Consider the following 18,633-nt stretch of genomic DNA (forward strand, 5'->3'; position numbering starts at 1 on the left):
AATGTCCCAAGGGTCTATCTGATCACTCTTCCCGTGGGTAGTCCGTTCATAAGGCAGGTGTTAATATTTGTTCTAGCAACTTGCCTCCTCTGCTTCCTCAAGAAACAGATGCCTGAGGTCTCCAGTTCTCCAGTTAAAGATGTGGATGCTTCTTCACCCACACCTCCTGCTGAGTGTGAGTCCACCAACTTCCAACTCCCCCTCCCCACATTGTCCATGCCCACAGGAAGTAGCCAGACATGAACCCAGCGTCCACATCCCCAAAGAGTCTGGGATGTTCAGGTGGAAGCTCCACCTCAGGCCCCACCCCTCCCTCCAAACCCTGCCTCATCTCAGAAGACCCACCAAACAGTGGCTCCTCCCCCAGAGATGCTCAAGACCACTCCAAACTGTCCCCCAGAGAACGGACATGTGGTTTTTTGGTCTCTTCTCCCACTTCCTCTTTGGTGGCCAGAAAATCATCCAGGAGTGTTTTACTCATTAAACCTGGACTTTTCTTTCTTTTTTTAAATTTTTTTATTTAAAAAGATTTTTTTATTCATTTTATATACCAACCACAGATCCCCCTCTCACTCCTCCTCCAGCTCCCCCCACCCCCCACCCCCCCACAACCCACCCATCATCCCCTCCTCCAAAAGGATAAGTTCTCCCATGGAGGGACAGCAAGGCCTGGTACATTCAGTTGAGGCAGGACCAAGGCCCTCCCCTCTGCCTCAAGGATGAGTAAGGTGTCCAACCATATGTAATAGGATCCAGAAAGCCAGCTCATGCACCAGTGATAGATCCTGTTCACACTGCCAGGGGCCTCTCAGACAGCTACACAACTGTCTTCCGTATGCAGAGGATCTAGTCCAGTACCATGCAGGTTCCACAGCTGTCGGTCTAAAGTTCATGAGTTACTTTGAGCTTGGTTCAGTTGTCTCTGTAGATTTCCCCATCATGATCTTGATGCCCCTTGCTCATATAATCCCTCTTCCCTCTCTTTGACTGGACTCCTGGAGCTCAGACTGATGCTTGGTTGTGGATCTCTGCATCTGCTTCCATCAGTTACTGGATGAAGGCTCTATGATGACAGTTAGGGTATTCACCAATCTGATTACCAGGGTAGGCCAGTTCAGGCACCCTCTCCACTATTGCTAATAGTCTAAGCTGAGGTCATCCTTATGGATTCCTGGGAATTTCCCTATCACCAGCTTTCTCATAATGTCTCCCTCTATCAAGATATCTCTTTCATTGCTCTCCCACTCCATCCCTCCTCCAGCTTGACCATGCCATTCCCTCATGCTTTCATCCCTCATCCCCCTCCCCTCTGTTGCCTCCCCTCATCCCCAGTTTACTCATGGAGATCTCCTCTGTTTCCCCTTCCCAAGATGATCTGTACATCCCTCTTTGGGTTCTCCTTGTTTCCTAGCTTCTCTGGAGCTGTGGGTTGTAGTCTGATTATCCTTTGCTTTATATCTAGTATCCACATGTAAGTGTGTACATACCGTGTGTTTGTCTTTCTGAGTCTGAATTACTCATTAAACCTGGACTTTTTCTTTAAAAAGTTTTATAATATTTAATAAGCAACCTGGACAACATATAAATTTGATAGTAATGTCAAATACATAATTTATGCTATTTATTATAAAACTTAAGCTGTATAATGTGTTTTTGATGGCACAGTACAGGTTATCTAATGTTATGAAATATATTATAGGACATCAGTGAAAGCACATATTTTTGTACTTGAAGTACTAGCAATAATGATTAAGCATAATTTACTAGCACAGATAAACAGTTTTAAGAATGGAACAAACTACCAAGGCTACAATGCTGAAGATATGGGGAAGAGGGAAGCAACATGTCTGCCTTTCTGAGTTTTCCCTTATCTCTAGACACCAAGAATGCTGACACTAGCTTGGTGCAATTCTGAGAACTTAAATCTTGCAATGTTGAGAAAGTCAGCAACTAAGATGCTAATAAGAATGCCAAAGCTGCCCCAGACTGTTCAATAACTCTAGGATTCCAGAGGGCTCCTGGTGAAGATGTCTCATACTATGTCTGTGGTTTATGACTGGAGACACCTTATGACCCTGATGGGGAAGGCATGCCTGGAAGCCTTGCACTGGACTTTCCTGCCTCTGCTTCCTTGTTTATTCTGTCGCTTAGCCCACATTTTGTCCTTTGCTAGAACAGAACCTATTTGTGAGCATGACTGTAAGTAGAGGTTTGCTATTATTTCTTCCAGTAAACCCCTGATCTGAGGGGCAGTCTGGCATCTGTGAGTTGACGATAAACAATTTCCTGACCATAAATGTGAAAACTTATGTGAAATAAATTTGTAGATTTTAAAACTTAAAAAGACTAATGCAGAAAGAACAGATAACCTGAATAATTAATTATATAACTACATAAAATTTTGAATTTTACATATCCTACTAAGAAAAACATTAAGTCAAATAGCTTTATGAGTGAATTTGCCAAAGCTTCCAAGGAAAGATGAATTCAGAAACTGGTAAAGTAAGAATGTTCCCCATTATTTTACATCATCTGGATATGGTGTGTGACAGGCAGATCTAGGTTCTGTTTCCAAATCCATACAGCAGTAGGCTGAGTTTCCAGAGTAATTTGCCTAACCTGCATAGTTTCCTCGTCACCATGCAACCAATATTTATTTGGTACCTTCTCGATGCCAGACATTTCTGCATACTAGGGATATATCCGTGAATGTTGCAGATAATTCCCTTGGTCATGATGTTGGAGGAGAAAAGTTATGAATGGGATCCAGGCAGTGGCCACAGATGGGATAGCCACTGAAAACTCAGAAAAACTGCACAGGAGCAGGAGAGTGGTGCAGCAGGAGGAGGCATAGCCACCAAGGGGAACAGTGAAAATAAAACATTAGGAGGAGAGGTTTGCAAGGTTTGGTCTTTATTTTTTTCTAAATAAAACGAATATTTGTTAGAGGTTCTCAGGCTTATGGATAGCATGACCTGGCCTGTCTCACAGCAGGAGTGTACCAGAAGAGGTGCTTTTGGCATTCTGTTGGGGAAACAGAAATAGAGACAAAGAAACATATAATCCGGACAGATGATGGCAGTTACGTGGAGCAGGTGGCATCAGGACAGCCTGTAGACAGGTGTGAGGTCTGAAGAGATTTTCCCAGTGAAGCTAACTTGATTTGCTGAGGACTCACGTTTATAGGAGTTACAGGAAAGAGTGCCTGCTGACTCCAGGGTCCTTAAGATGAGCACACGGAGTTGGTTTTAAGTAACACAGCAGTGAGTGGAGCAGTTTAGGGAAAGTGGTTTGAAATTGCTTTGAGCTGTTTAAGATGCTTATAGAATATCCAAGTGGAAATTGAGTTAGTTTTTAGGTGCAGCATACTTAGAGGTCGGTGGTCAGGGCATAAAGAGAAATGGGCTAATTTAAGCCTGATAGAAAAAAAATAAGAAAACCAAGTGAATACAAGTGTACAGATAAGCAGTGTGATAATGAACTTTGAAACTTTGTCTCTTTTCTTTTATTGCATTCTTATATAGATATACAGAAAAATGAAATGAACACATAATGAGTTATATATAATGAGATGGAAGGTAGATACTGTTTCAAATTGATTAAAATTGCTATGATTTACTGTCAGTTTATATCTAGAAAACAAAATTATTCAAAACCTTTGAATAATTCATTCCACCTCTCAGAAGAGATTTGTATTATGTAGAACAATGACATGGACAATATCCTCATTTAAGCATTGTATGTATTAGTCAAAACCCACAAATATCAAAAAATAATGGAATGGTTAAGCAAATTAATGACATTTGTTCACTAGAACTAAAAAAGAAGTTTATTGTAAGTGCTGTGCCATAAAAAGAAAAACAGATTTAGTAGAAAATTATCATTAGTTAAAAATAGACATTATTGGCCCGATTATTACCACTTCATAAAAAATGTGGGTGTGGGGGGGTGCTAAGTAAGAAGCTAGTGTTGAGTGAAGTGGCAGGGCACCACTCATGTTAAGCTCAAGGTCAACTTCAAGCTCATGTTTCCCTTAACACATTGCACAGCTGAGACAGCCATATGATTTTTTTTTTAAATTAAAATAGTTTCAGTTTAGGAACTGTCATACTCAAGTACTTGGTAACGTTGAGGAGTAACGAAGTCAGACTCAGTTATACCTCATGACACAGCAGTGCAGTGGTCAATGAATACAACGAGGAACTATTCCTCTGTCGGTCTAAAGCAGTGAGTGATTTTCAACCTGTGGGTCGAGAACCCTTTGAGGGGGTAGAATGACCCTTTCACGGGGGTCACCTAAGACCATCTTGCATATCATATGTTTGCATTACGATTCATAACAGTCACAAAGTTATAGTTCTGAAGTAGCAACAAAAGTAATTTTATGGTTGGGGGGTCAGCATACCATGAGGAACTGTATTAAAGGGTCACAGCATTGGGAAGGTTGAGAACCACTGGTCTAAAGGTTGGACTCCAGCTTTGTAATTCTACAAAGTCAGTAACATGCCCACAGTGCTGAAGCCTCAACACAATAATATGTACCATGAGCACCTGCCTCAGAGCCAGGCTGCTGCACCTGCTCAGAGACATGCACTGAGAAAGTGAACTAATTTTGTGCCTAATGTTCTCAAAACTTTTACAATCTCCAAAATGAATCTTTATTGACAGCACGCCTCTTCCTCTTACAAGTGAAAATACTAACGCTAAATGTATGGGACACATTTAAGCAAAAATACAGTAGCTCATTTATGGCTTGAAATCTGTCAGTAGAGAAATAACTAGTTCTTATAAAATCCTCCTTGTCAACTGTCGCTGAGTGAAGAGTCACTTATGCAGTTAAGAGTGTGATTAAGAAAGGGGAACAAATAGACAATAAGGAATCCCTTTGCTACCAGCAAGGGTGCCAGAATCAATTTTTGTAGGTTGGTTGGCATGTGACCACCACAGTGAACCCTCTAGAAAGCTTAGCACAGCTCTCTATCCCCGATACTCCTTTTCTCTCTTCCGAAGTCTCTGAGAATGAAAGACTAATGCAATGACAAGTCAGAAAACTGAGTGACTCTAGTCAAGAAGACTCACGTTGGATATTTAAATGTAGAGATGGTTAAAGAGAAACCCTCACATGGGAGCACTGAAATGACTAACCCTTGCTGGCCCTAAAAGAACCAGTGGAACTAACTGGTGAGTGAGCAAATTTGATCCAACTCTTTTAAAGGCAAACACGGCTGTGTAAGTCCATTCCTCCAACCTGTCAGATCTCCTCTTTGTGCCAAACGTTTGTTTTGTAGTTGTGCTTACATTCATCCAGAGACTTCTGGCTTCCATTTGAATTTATTCCCTGGATCTATGGGTGGCATAGCTTTTAGATTGCAGAGTTGACTTAGACCCAAGTTGAAGACCAGGAAACTCAAACCCCAAGAACAAAATAATCACATGTGCTCGTTTCTGTAGAAAGATCCCAGGGAGGTATGCAATTAAGGATCTCTTTCACAGGGCACTTCCAGCTGAGAGTAGAGCAGAGAAGTGGGGCAGAGAAGGGCTGCAGAGGAAGATGCTGAGTGGATCTGCATACGCTGAGCAATGAAAGCAAAAGTTTCCACACATCTGCACCTGAGAGGCTAAGAGGACCTGAGGCTGGAGGTAGAAAGAGAGAGGCAATAAAAAGCAGGCAGCCACAGAGGCAAACATTCAAACTGAGCTTATAAAGCAAACTACATTAGGTGCAAAGTGCATCTCTCCCTCTCTTCTGGCTCACACTCCCTCCAGCCTTTCTCTTGGGCTTGTTAAATTTAACTATAATTGGATATCTTCACTATATTTTCAGTAATCTAATTTTTCTGCAGTTCTTTGGAACTCCTATATCCACAACAACAACAAAAATGCTTTGCCATGCTGTTTAAAGAGACAAGCACACACTGAAAATTTCCATACAAAAGTGCCCTGGAATTGTAATACATGGCCCATGGACGTCCATGTGGTGTGAGGGATAGTATCCCAGGTATGGCATTTCTATACATCTGAATGCACCTCATCTATGTCAAGCTCGCCCATGCTTGAGCCAAGAATGGTGGCTTATATCTGTAACCCCAGATTTAGGAAGCTGAAGCAACAGGATTTCCATGACTTGAAGGCCAATCTGGACTAATGTAGTGAGTTCTAGGCCATCCTAGGCTACCGAGTAAGATTTGTGTCAATGTTTCCCATTCCCAAGGTGAACTCAACATAGCCAACAAAAGACTTTCCACAAATATGTATCTACACTCACACAACATGACAAACCCGCTGCCCCAAACTCTCACATTCAGTTTACTCAAACATTTTGAAGGAAAGCAGAATACCATCTATGCACAACAGTGCCTACTCTAGCCAAGTCAATAAAATTACAGTTTCTTCTTGCCTGTGGAGGATGTACCCCAAGACTAAAAACACACATACCAAATCATGTAACTCTGCCCATGCCTTGTGTAGTATGAAGTGCAATAACAAAACTAGTAGCTAGGTACGGATGAAGGAGGGGCTCAGAGAGACCTACCCCTCCCTAATGAACTCTTGTCTATGGATGGATTTGGGGGAAAGTCATTGATTTGCATCCTCACCCACCAGGTAAGATAGCACCACTGAACAGCTCCAAACCAAGGTCACACAGAATGACTCTGGTTAAAATAAGTGAATCCCAAAACCAAACAAAAAGCCATGAATCTGGAAAAGTGACTTGTAATGAGGAGGAGGTTGATGGAGGTAGGATGAAGATGAGAGAGGGCAGAAAGTAGGGGTGTTGAGAATGCATCATATATGTGTATGAAATGAAAAGTAAGAGTAATCAGAATGCATGACATACATGCATGAAAATTTTCAAAGAAAAACTTAACTGTCAAAAACTAGTAAATAATTTTATTTTCTTTCTTCACAGTTTCACAGATTCAGCATTAGTTACAACCATAGTTCCTGTGGCTTCTCTTTGGTACATCAGATTTACCAGCATTGCTTTTCTTGGTTTACGACAGTGGAATTAATTAAAATGGGGGTTGTTCGAGCAAAAGCACTGCACTACCATGGTATTCAGTTGGGTAACCAAGAAGCTCATTGGTTGACCAATCAGCAGGTAGTGTATTCTATGTAAACACACTGAGCAGAGAGACAAGTGGCATCCTACACCATGAAATGGAATGGTGAAAGAGTTCCTCACGTTACTCAGAATATTGCACAGCTTTATTACTAGAAATGTCCACTTAATATTTCCAAACTATGATTAATCTTGGGAAATGAAGCCACAGATAAGAGGGAATCACTATATTTGTTAGCTAGCACCTCCTAGTCCCTTCTTTATTACCACCTTCACTCGTGTGTTTACTCCCAAATATTGATTTTCCTAGTCAAAATTGATTGGCCATTGTTTGTTTCTGGCTTCACTATTCTGTTCTATTGCTCTTGTCTGTCATTGTGCCCAGACCATATTGTTAAGACTATGATAATTTTGCACTATAATCTTAAACAATTTTTTTAGGTTTTCCCTACATAGGATCCTACCATCTGCAAACAGGTATTTCCTTCTACTTCATTTCTAGTTTGAATGAATTCTTTTTTTAAATCAATTGCTCTTATTGGCACTTTCAATATTGTATTAAGTAGAATTAGAGAGAGAGTGATCATCCTTACCTTGGACAAGATCTTAGAGAAAAAGTTTTAGTTCCTCCCCATTGGTCATATTAGCTGTGGGCTTTCCACAAATGACTTTTATTTCATTGAAGAAATATTTCTCTATTTTTTTGAATATAAAAATCTATATTTTAACATCTATAAATGGATGTTGACCTTTATTATATTTTTTTCTGCATCTGTTGAGATGATCATATGATTTGTTTGTCATATGTAAAAATCAACAACAAGTAAATCCCTTGGATAAATGAACTAGCCCATGGTGTACATTCTTCTTAATGAGCTACTGGATTGTGGAGGCCCACAAATGTTTCCTAGTGAGATCTGAGCTTGCTTTGCCCAGCAGGTCTGCATTAGAGGATTGCTTGACCACTTGTGTGGTTACCAGGTGATTGAAAAGGGTCTATACTTGGCTGTGCTAGGGGGAGGTCTTTTGCTCCACTCCTTGGCATTCCTATAAATGTCCTTTAGAAGAGACAGAAGGGGCCGGTGGATATTGATCCAGGCCCTCCCAAGGCTATCCTGTGTTTCTATCTGTCTGTCTCCCCTTTATCCTTCTATCTAAATATTTCTCTCTCCTCCCTCCTCAAGAGTGCCCTGGGGAAAAGTTGGCATGGGCCTCCCACAGAGAAGTGGGTAGGTTCCCCCACACCGGATCCAGTTTGTGTGTCACTGGAGACATCTGATGTGTCTGCGTACTAGAGATCCTGGGCACTGATGCTAGTTTCATATTTCTTTTCTTTTCTTTTTCTTTTTTTTTTTTTTTGAGGAACTTAAAGATTCACATTAAATTTCCTGAGCATTTGTTAGAATTTAGCCATGAAGCTATCTGGTCCCAGCCTTCCACTTATTAAAAGGATCCTAGTAGTGCTTTCGTCTCCTTTGTTACCCATCTCTTCATGTTTTCTGTTTCTGGTTGACTTGTTCTCAAGTAAGTTTTATGCTCCTAAAAACTGATCTACTTCAAATTTATTGGCATGTAATTGTTCATAATAGTCCTTTTTTGTCCTTTGTGTTTCTGAGACATCTGTTTTAATACATGCTTTTTTATTTATGAATTTAAGGGAAATTTTCTGATTTTAATAGTTATCTAGGATGCTAACAACCAAGTGAACTTCCTTCCAGACTTTGGTGTACTTTCAACACCAGTTAACAAGGTGGTTTCCCTTGTATCCATTCCCAAGGAAGGTCTTTCCAAGTTTCTAGCCCAAGAACAAATCCAACAAGTAAGAGATTGAATATGCTTAATATTAGTCTTTTTCATTACCTGTAGACACTCAACAATAAGGAGCTTCATGGACAAATGACTTGGGGATTATCCTTAGATTACCATCTTTAAATAAATATATACATAAAGCTGACAAACAGATTAGGTGATTTTGTGTCTCTAAGACTCCTACTAGTAATCCACCAAGGCTAAGAGTTCAAAATGCTGCAATGTCTTACTTGTTGTAATTTGAGAAAGAGGTAGTAGTTGCAAGTGGTGCATTCAGAGGGAGTTATTGCTGCCTTATATTAGGACACGGAGAAAAATCATGGAACTTGCTTTCCCCAAAGCACTTGGAAATTTTAAGCAACCTCCAAGTGGGTTTCAAAGCCTCTGTTATTTGACCAACCTCTTAGTGAGCTCTATGCAATAAAGACCTATTGTGCTCCTAAGTTGACCCCTTGCTGTAGATGTAACCAGAGGAGAGCTCTCTTGGCTGAAGCAGGATAGCTGAAGCAGGAAGGGTAAGGCTCTTAGTTCTGACCTCTTGGCTTTCTTCTCTGAATCGGCTCTGTGTTTCTTATTTAATAAGATGGTTGGTTACATCTACACCTTGCTCCATGGATAACTCAGTACCCAGCCAGCCAAAGGGAGAATAACATTTATGTTTGGCAGGTCATTGTCTGAAAGCTTTGATTTGCTTTCTAATTTACAGAAATTAAATCTACATATAGAATGGTATATATATGATATATGATGCATGAATATGTATATAACATGCATATCTGTGTATACTAGAAGTTTGCATCCATATCTATACATATACATACCAAAAACAAGATCAGCAAATTGGCCAAAATAGTATTTCCTGTCTGTTCCTGTTTGAAGAGTAGCCAGCCCTTTTGACACCAGCAGAAGTCCTAATGTAATTTTTAAAGAGACTGAAAACAGCAAAATCTCTCATAGATACAGGCTTGTTGATTTCTGTCTGTGCATGGAACCAAACAATTCTAATATTCACTTAATAGTGAGAGCACAGAAGTGTCAGAAGTTGGCCTAATTCAAAACAAAAAATAAGCTATATAGGACTGCTACAAGTATTTAGGGTATCGCTGTCTTTCCCTTGATGAGACAGGTCATGCAAGGGAGTATCTATTTATTATTAAAAATTTGATCTCTAATTCAACATACAGGTATTTGTTTTCCACTATAGTTGATGATGACCCTAAGCAACAAAATTATAACAAAATGATTGACATCAGGACTAAAGGAGTTAGAGGTAACAGTCTAGGAAGAAATATCAGGAAGAGCATTGAGAGAGAGAGAGGGGGGAGAGGAGAGAGAGAGAGGAGAGAGAGGAGAGAGATGGGGTGGCAAGAAGAACTCACATTTTTCAGTCTCAATAAAATACTGGGAAATAAAAGAAAGGTGATACCATCAAGAATAAAAGATTTTAAACAAAATAATGTGTCTTTGTATTTGAATGCAGCTCAATATGATGCTGGTTCACAAGAAACCAAGGGACAAAGTTGGTGTATTTTTATCTTTAAGATGTACTTTAATTCTTTCAATTAATTGACGTGAATGATAGCTGTGGATAGCTAATGAGCTGCAGATGTCCTACTCCAGAATGGCAAACAGGGAAACATGGCTTATCAGTTCTACCCCAAAAAAAGATAGAGTTTATCTCCCTGGCTTTTCTCATAAACTCTGCTGTCTTTGTGAAATATCTCTGGCTCCATCTTCAGAGAAGTAATGTGTGTGCAGCCTTGAGAGCAAGGCAGATCTGAGAAGGCAAAGGCCTATTTATCAAAGCACTCTGAACCCAGCCTTCCTCATCGAGGCAGACCAGAGCCTCAACTGTCTCATTCCCAGACAGACTTTATTTCCTAGCCGTGGCTTTAAATGTCATAATAACTCTTATAAACTGATAATATATTTGTATCTAAGATAAATGCATAAATTCTTTGGAAAGAACTTCTACAGTGAGGAATATTTTGAACACTGTACATTCCACCAGAGATTACTGGAATGCTTTAGAAATGGTGGAAAACAGCAAAGGGGGCTATAATGACTAGATAGAAAGCTTAAGTATCTTAGGGTGGTCATTAATCTTATTTGAAGGCCAAATCAGAAAGTATAGGAGTCCACTCCAATTCAGAACTACAAAACAGATGTATTCCCTGTATCCTACACAAGACATTGTGTCCTGAGGATACACCAACCTGCTGAATGGCTGCTGCAGTCCGGATAGCAAGTAGCAGCTAGGAAGGCCAAGCTGTCTCACATAGGAATTGGATGTCAGTCAGTATTCTGTACAGATGTGACTTCTGAGCGATTCTGACTGGCATCATGACAAGTTGCTGCATCCAGCCAATCCTGAAAATTGTATGAGCTTCTATCTCCAGGATTCTCAGGTTTTGAAACAAGGAGTAGGTTATTGTTCAAGGTCAAAGAATCAAAGAGAATGCAAGTCTTGATTTTCTCTTCCTTTCATGAGGCCCATGTTGAAACAGATTTAAACTGTTATGGTCACAATTATGGGGATAGCATGGCTTTTAGTAGTACCTCGTATAACAGTGCAGGAAATTTTTATAGGATATCTTTAAAAAGCCATCCCACGGCTTTTTAAAGATATACTATATCCTTGTGATTCAGCAGCCACTCACAAGCAAGAATGAAAGTGCCTGATGCCTTCTACTTCCAATAACCAATATTTAAATCTAAGTAAGTCAATACTTATATTATTTAGGGTTTTCTACAAAAAAAAAAAAATTGAAGCTCCTTAAGTATTTAGCAATGGTCCAGGAAATGTAATGGACCAAGTTCAGATTTAGCAGGCTATTGATTGAGTCCTTGATAAGGATTCAAATACAAAATGAAACAATGCTTCTGGATATCAGCCCCCACATACAACCCTACTTAACAGCAGGCAGGGAGGGGATGTTAACAGTCTATCTCTCTGTGTCATCTTATCTTTCAGTTTATGGGGAAAATCTTTTAAGGGATGGTGAGCTCTCTGAGACAGCACAGGAGATAAGCTTTGCTTTTAATTCTTCAGCTGGATCATTATTTCTGAGAATGTCACCACCATAAAATGCCAATCACTGAACATAAGAAGAAAGAATTATTCACAAGTTGTTTAGGTCACTTTTAGCTCGGATTTTTTTTTTTTTTATCTATAATGCTGCCTTGAAAACATTCTCATTCTATTTTAAAAATGTCTCTGCAATCACAGAAGGCTGTAGACATGCCTGCCGCTGGCTGCTGTGAGGGGAAATACAAATTCTGGCAAACTGCTGCTTTCATCTGGTCCTTAAACAATGAGGCTACTCGGAAATTCTCATAACAACTTGGGGAAAGATAAGACTTGTCCCCAAATTCAGAAGATATATTTGGTTTATTGCCTAAGTAAGTCTGGGCATAGCCACTCAGATCCCCACAGAAAACACAAACCCAGTGTCAACCCAACCTTCATGAATTTAGATGACAGAGCCAATGCCATGCCTCTCTGGTGAGGCCAAGCCACCTCTCACATCTGATTTCTCTGCCGTCCTCTGTGAGAAACAATAATTGTGCCTGACAATTTAAAACCATGACTGGGGTCAGGAAGGAAGAATCAATTAGATTTCACAGTGGCATCCTTCAGATTTCATGGGCTTTTGTTTCCCTGGACTAACTTACCTCCCTTTGCAGCTGGATTCTCACCAAAGTTATCATCAGTTGACAAAACACAACAAATAAAGGAAATTTCACAAGGCCCTGTCTGCATACAAAGCGCTACAGGCAATCAATGGTTGCCCAGAGGAGAATCAGTCTTCTCCAGGGATGAGCCCCTTGATAGATTATTCAATCCCAGTTTGTCAGCCCTTAACATATGCACATAAGAACAGTATTACATGGACTCTAAGATATGTGTGTTATAGTTTTGTATATATGTATGTGTGTATATATATATATATGTACATATGTATGTGTATAAAAAATAATTAAAGAAGATGTCATGAATTTGAGAGGGAATGGGAAAAGATGGAAAGAGTTGGAAGTAGAGAGGACGAAAAATGATAATAGAGTACCTGTGTATACAATCCTTTAAAAAAATAAATTTACAAATTATCCCTTTCTGCCCAATTTTACTCACAGTCTACAAACAGGTCCCACTGTAACCACGTCTTACTTTGATAATGCCATAACCTTCCATGGATGGTAAGAATCTCTCTGTTCTTCTCAATAGTCTGTGTCTTTTATATGGGAGAACCAAGTGATAGCTCAGGATAGCCCTTCTGTCATGCTTTCACTGGGAACATCCTGCAAAGCTAATGCTTCTTCCTTTCACACTTGGAATTGCAACTCTCACATCAGGATGCCCTGCTGGGATAGAAACAGGATAGAGCAATTGCAGCTCCCACATCAGGATGCCCTGCTGACATAGAAACAGGATGGAGCAAGAAACAGTGAAGATTAGGTGTGAGATAAGCTCATTCCAGGAAAGCAAACAATACATTTAGTTCACAGAGTGGTCAATCTTACTGTTGGATTCTATAACGATTTGCTTTGTTTTATTTTCAATTATGTATATGAAAGTGTATTCGCAGGTGTATGCAGAGGCCCCAAGCACTGAATCTCCCTGGAGCTATAGTGACAAGTGGTTATGAACTACCTAACATGTGTGATGGGATTTGTCTCCTGTCCTCTGCATGAATCTGTACTCCTAACTGCTGAGGCGTCTCTCCATTCTCTTATTGTAGTTTTGTTTTTCCCATAACTAGATTATAATATCCTTGAAATTGATCGCTGTATAAAATAGCATATATGGTTCTATGAGCATTCCAAACAAATATGTGATCTTGGCTGGCTTTTTAATTCAATTTATTTTTCCCAAGAGATACTTCAATTTTTCAAACTTTCTTCAGGGGTTGTTCCAACACAGTGGTTTTTGGTATTAAAAATTCTCTCTCCTTGGAAATCACTTTAGGTGTCTATAGTATTTTGCCAGGCACCAATTTAATCTCTGTGTCTGGGGGAAAGTTTCCAACACAATACCCAGATCCTAAAAGGGTCATATTTTTTACTTTATGTAAATTCTCATCCAACCATCATAACATACACAGAATACAAAGAAAGCAGTATCTCAAGTTATTTTGAAGGTCTGATCGGTTTGTCTTCAACGTAACTAGAATCAAATTCTATTCTAATTATAAATGGGCTAAAAATTGTCACTGTTCTGGGAAGCCAGGGCACTAATAAGAACTGCCCTCATCTGGGTCCTAAAAATATAGGGCATTAGCCCACGGCAAAAGGTAAACCGCGGTATAGGATAATGTCCTATATCCCAAAAGGGGCTCAGGCCTCTGTTCCACTGATGACTGTCCTTGAAGACTTAGGCTTTCCAAAATTCCTCCATAAAAGACTCATTCAAATAACACGGATGAGTACTGAAGCATCTGGGGCAGTGAAAGGTTTGTCAATGTGGGAAATATGCCTTAACATATATATATATTTCTCTTCAAACCACATCTTTGTAGTAATTATGGTTGATGAGAATACTAAAAAAGCCTAGGAATTTGCTGTTATCAGCCTGGACTTTGCAATTTCTAACTTAGAAAAACATTTGCCTTACATGTAGCAGAATTACAAGACATGACATCAAGGGTGCTCACCTAAAAGCTCCAGCTTGGCTCTGCAGTTAGGATAGCCAGGATGCTTACATACCATACATAACACCTTATCATAATACCCTAAAGACTATTGGCCGGGTCTAATAATCCTCGCCAGTGCACAGGAACCACCCTATGATCTTCTTAGGTCCCTTAGTCACCTTTCCAGATGTGCCTTCAGAAGCTGCCAAAAAGCAAGTATATACAGTGCTATAAAAACACTTTGAATTTCTCTCATTGAGAAGCCCATACCTGTGGTGGTATTGTGTTCCCCAAAATATTGTGCACCCTAAAAAACTTATCTGGAGTCAGAGAACAGAACAGCCACTAGATACAGAGGCTAGAAAATGGTGGCATACACGCCTTTAATCCTAGCATTCCACAGGTAGAGATCTACCTGGATCTCTGAGTTCAAGGCCACACTGGAAACAGCTAGGCATGGTGACTCACACGCCTTTAATCCCAGGAAGTGATGGCAGAAAGCAGAAAGATATATAAGGCATAAAGACCAGAAACTAGAAGCTTTTAGCTGGTTAAGCTTTCAGGCTTTTCAGCAGCAGTTCAGCTAAGATTCATTCCGGATGAGAACTTAGAAGCTTCCAGTCTGAGGAAACAGGATCAGGTGAGGAATTGGCGAGGTGAGGAAGCTGTGACTTGTTCTGCTTCTCTGATTTTCCAGCATTCACCCCAATACCTGGGTTTGTTTCTACTAATAAGACTTTTTAATATTCCTGCTACACATACCCATACTTTTAGGAGGGTCTTACCTTCTCTCCTGAGTGTTCCTTTCTATTGATCCCTATGCTTAAAATCTTTGTTTTAAGTAACTATTAATAATTCCAACTCTATTATTTTTTTTAATCTGCCCATTCTATTATTTGTAGCTGACTAAAGCCCTTTGTTACATAATATACATTTGGTTATTTTACTCGGTTTTGAAGGAAACAAAACATATGCTTGCAGTCAATGGGTTACATGTAGACTAAATATAGATTCTATTTCATACATTTATATAGATAAACTCCATTAGAAGAATTCTAAGGCATATCGATGTGTCTCCTACTCATTTCATGAAAATTAGATAATTCTGACTTTAGCTAAGTGACATTCTCCACTGTGACACTATTGACATTTTAGGCCAGATAACTGTTACTAGGTCTGCTGAGGCTTAAATGTGAAATATCCCTCCATGAGTTACTGTGTTTAAACAGTACAATTCCAGACAGTGATCATGCTTTGAAAAGGTGTGGAAGCTACAGGAGGAGGTGGAGCCTTGCTGGAGATGTGAATGAGTGGAGACAGGCCTTGCGGTTTTACTTCCATATCTTTCTTGGCTTCCTTCCTGCGGACGACGCAGAGTGACAAGCTGCCTCAAAATGCTCCTGCCGCCATGCTGGCCCCAGGATGACTGACTTTATTCCCTGGAACTACAAAGCAAAATGAAGCTTGCCTCCTTGCCTCTTGTCAGGTATTGAATCACACAAAAAAGCAGCTAATTTGGGGGCTCACCTTTGCATTTTTATATTTAGCTTTAGCATCCAAATACGGGACGCCAGCAAAACAATGCTGTTTGTGCCAAACAGCCAATGATGTATTCACAGATTGTCACATATGCCCTTAGGTGAGATGATGGGCTACCCTGCCCAAGAATCACTGCTTTAGTGAAAAAAAAAAAAAAAAAAAAAGCTAATTGAACAGGGATGCTGAAACCCAGATCCTAAAGGCTCTGATGCAATTGATATCCTGGCTTCCTCTTTCAAAAGTCAACAGAGAAATTTAAACATTATCACCTTCTGCTGTTTTGTTTTTGGACCATGATGTCCACCCTTTAACATAATGGATTTGCATTAGAGACACTGGAGTTGACGGCAACAAGAAAACTAGGAAGAAATGGAGCCCAAGTCTTGCCTGCAAGTCTCCAAGCCAACAGTCTAAATCACCATTGTGTGTGCAGCCCCAGAGCCAAGGCTGTATCCTTCAGTCTTATTGACTACTTTAGTTTTCATGGATTAACATTCAGTCTCCCTTTTCAGTAACATTGAACCAAGAGCTGAAGAGGAAAACAGTCTTTTCCTATAAGGATACCAGGAATTCTGCCTCTGCTTCCTACTGAAGCAGCCATGCTGATCATCATAGTGTGTGACCAGTCCTGATTATTACATCCTAAAAGCCAGCAGCAGCCCACCAGAAAGAGGGGGCTGGGTTCTAGTGACTTGCAGCCCTTGATAGCTCTGAACTGTCTGAAGTTCATCAACGATGACTCACCACACTAATTAGAAACAGCAGCCCAGCCTGCTACCATCTGTGTGGGTAACGATGTTATGGGAGATGGGCAAAGAACTCAGGCCATGAGTGGGCTTATTAGTGATCATTAGCATATGTGCCTCCTGCTGTGTACCTGCTTTGGCTTGGCATGGCCTCAGCCAGGGTTTCTTTCTCTACAGCTAGGACATCCAAGAGCCACACAGAATCCTGTCAGCACTAAACCTGAGCAGGCGCATGAGCTGCTGAACTATCTTTGCTCTGCCATTATACCTCAAACAGCTTTCGCAAACCTTGCTCCTCCTTTCATAGAAGTTCTTCAGGGAGCACAGGCCTTTCTTACCCAGAGTGGCCTGTGTGGACCAACAACCTTGGTCTTTCCCTGGAGCTCATCAGCCATATAAACTCCCAGGGCCCACTCAGAGGACCCTGCGTGAACCTGCAAGGACTCAAGATCATGCTTAAACTAGAGGCATGACAGTTTGGCTTAGAGACACACATTGTATCATCTTTAGTGGTCTGGATATTAACTCTCAGTGTAAGTAGTTTTTATAGGTTAAATGTTTAACTATACTTGAAGACTTCTAAAAATTCACATCATAAAATCCTAATATCTGATATCTGAGCTGTGACCTCATTAGGAATTAATTAAGATGAGGTCCCACTGGAGCACAGTGGATCCTTAATCTACAATGTCCAGAAAATGTGCTCGTATAGTGGAACACAGAGGAAGGACATCCTGTGACCTTGAAGGTGGAGTTCAGGGAGATGCTGCTACGGACCAAGGAACACTCTTAATTACCAGGTAGTTCCCAAGACTTGGGGAGCCCAGAAAAAAGTTCTTCAAAGCCTCAGAAGAAACCTTGTCCAACCATATCATGATCTTGAACTCTCAGCCTTCAGGACTCTGAGAGACCAGCCCTTTGTACTTTGTTAAAGCAGTCAGCCTGTGGGTACTGACTCCACAGGTCTGAGAAAGTCAGCACTTACCATATATTATGAGAAGTGCTATTGCTCTATAAATTTAAAGAAAGGAATATGAAAAATCTACCCACCAACTGAAAACATAGCAGAGGAAAAGGAAAACTCAAGAACTTGTCTTCTGCTGTGTATGCTGACAGATGGTTTCCTGAACCTGAAGTGCTAGGTGGCTTCCTTTTGTGACATGTCATGGCTACCATCTAACAAGGCATTACCTTCTGAGAACTCTTTTTGTATTTGTCTTGCCTACATTTTCTAGACTCTCATAAAGATGTATTTTTCCTAAGCAGAGTCAGGGATGGAGTGATCCCTACAAGAAGAATAAAAACCCAAAGTTTTCATTTCCGTGCTAGACAAAGTGCAAGACCAGGTTATTCTGACATGTGCAGCATGTTTAGGAAACATACAACGCCTCTCTCTGGGCAGGGGTTCTAGATCGCTCTTTCATGGTGGCTCTGGACCTAATCCATTACCTATGTACTTTAAAAGATGAAAGTAGTTTCCCATTTAAAACGTATCAGTGACATTCCAGCATTGGACTGGAAACTTTAGATACGTGAAAATGAATTCTTACAGCAAATCTCATGCAGGTATCTTTCATCCATTATGACATGAGGCAATGAAGATTAGGAAAGATAAGCGAGTTGCCTAGGCTCTCTGAGCAAATATCAGAACGTCTTTGCTCAGTTTTCCTTTCTCTCCCCGGCATGCCTGACAACCCTCTTAACATTTGTACATTCAAGTCTTGACACCATTTTTATACAGAGAAGGCCTCCAACAAAACAGAGATCAGTGAAAATCAGAGGGTAATAGAGTAAAAAGGCACCCAGTGGGTAAGATGACAGCCAGCAGCAGTTGCAGCTTTGGGCA

The sequence above is a fragment of the Peromyscus eremicus genome, chromosome 10, assembly GCF_949786415.1.
Source record: "Peromyscus eremicus chromosome 10, PerEre_H2_v1, whole genome shotgun sequence".
Lineage (NCBI taxonomy): Eukaryota > Metazoa > Chordata > Mammalia > Rodentia > Cricetidae > Peromyscus > Peromyscus eremicus.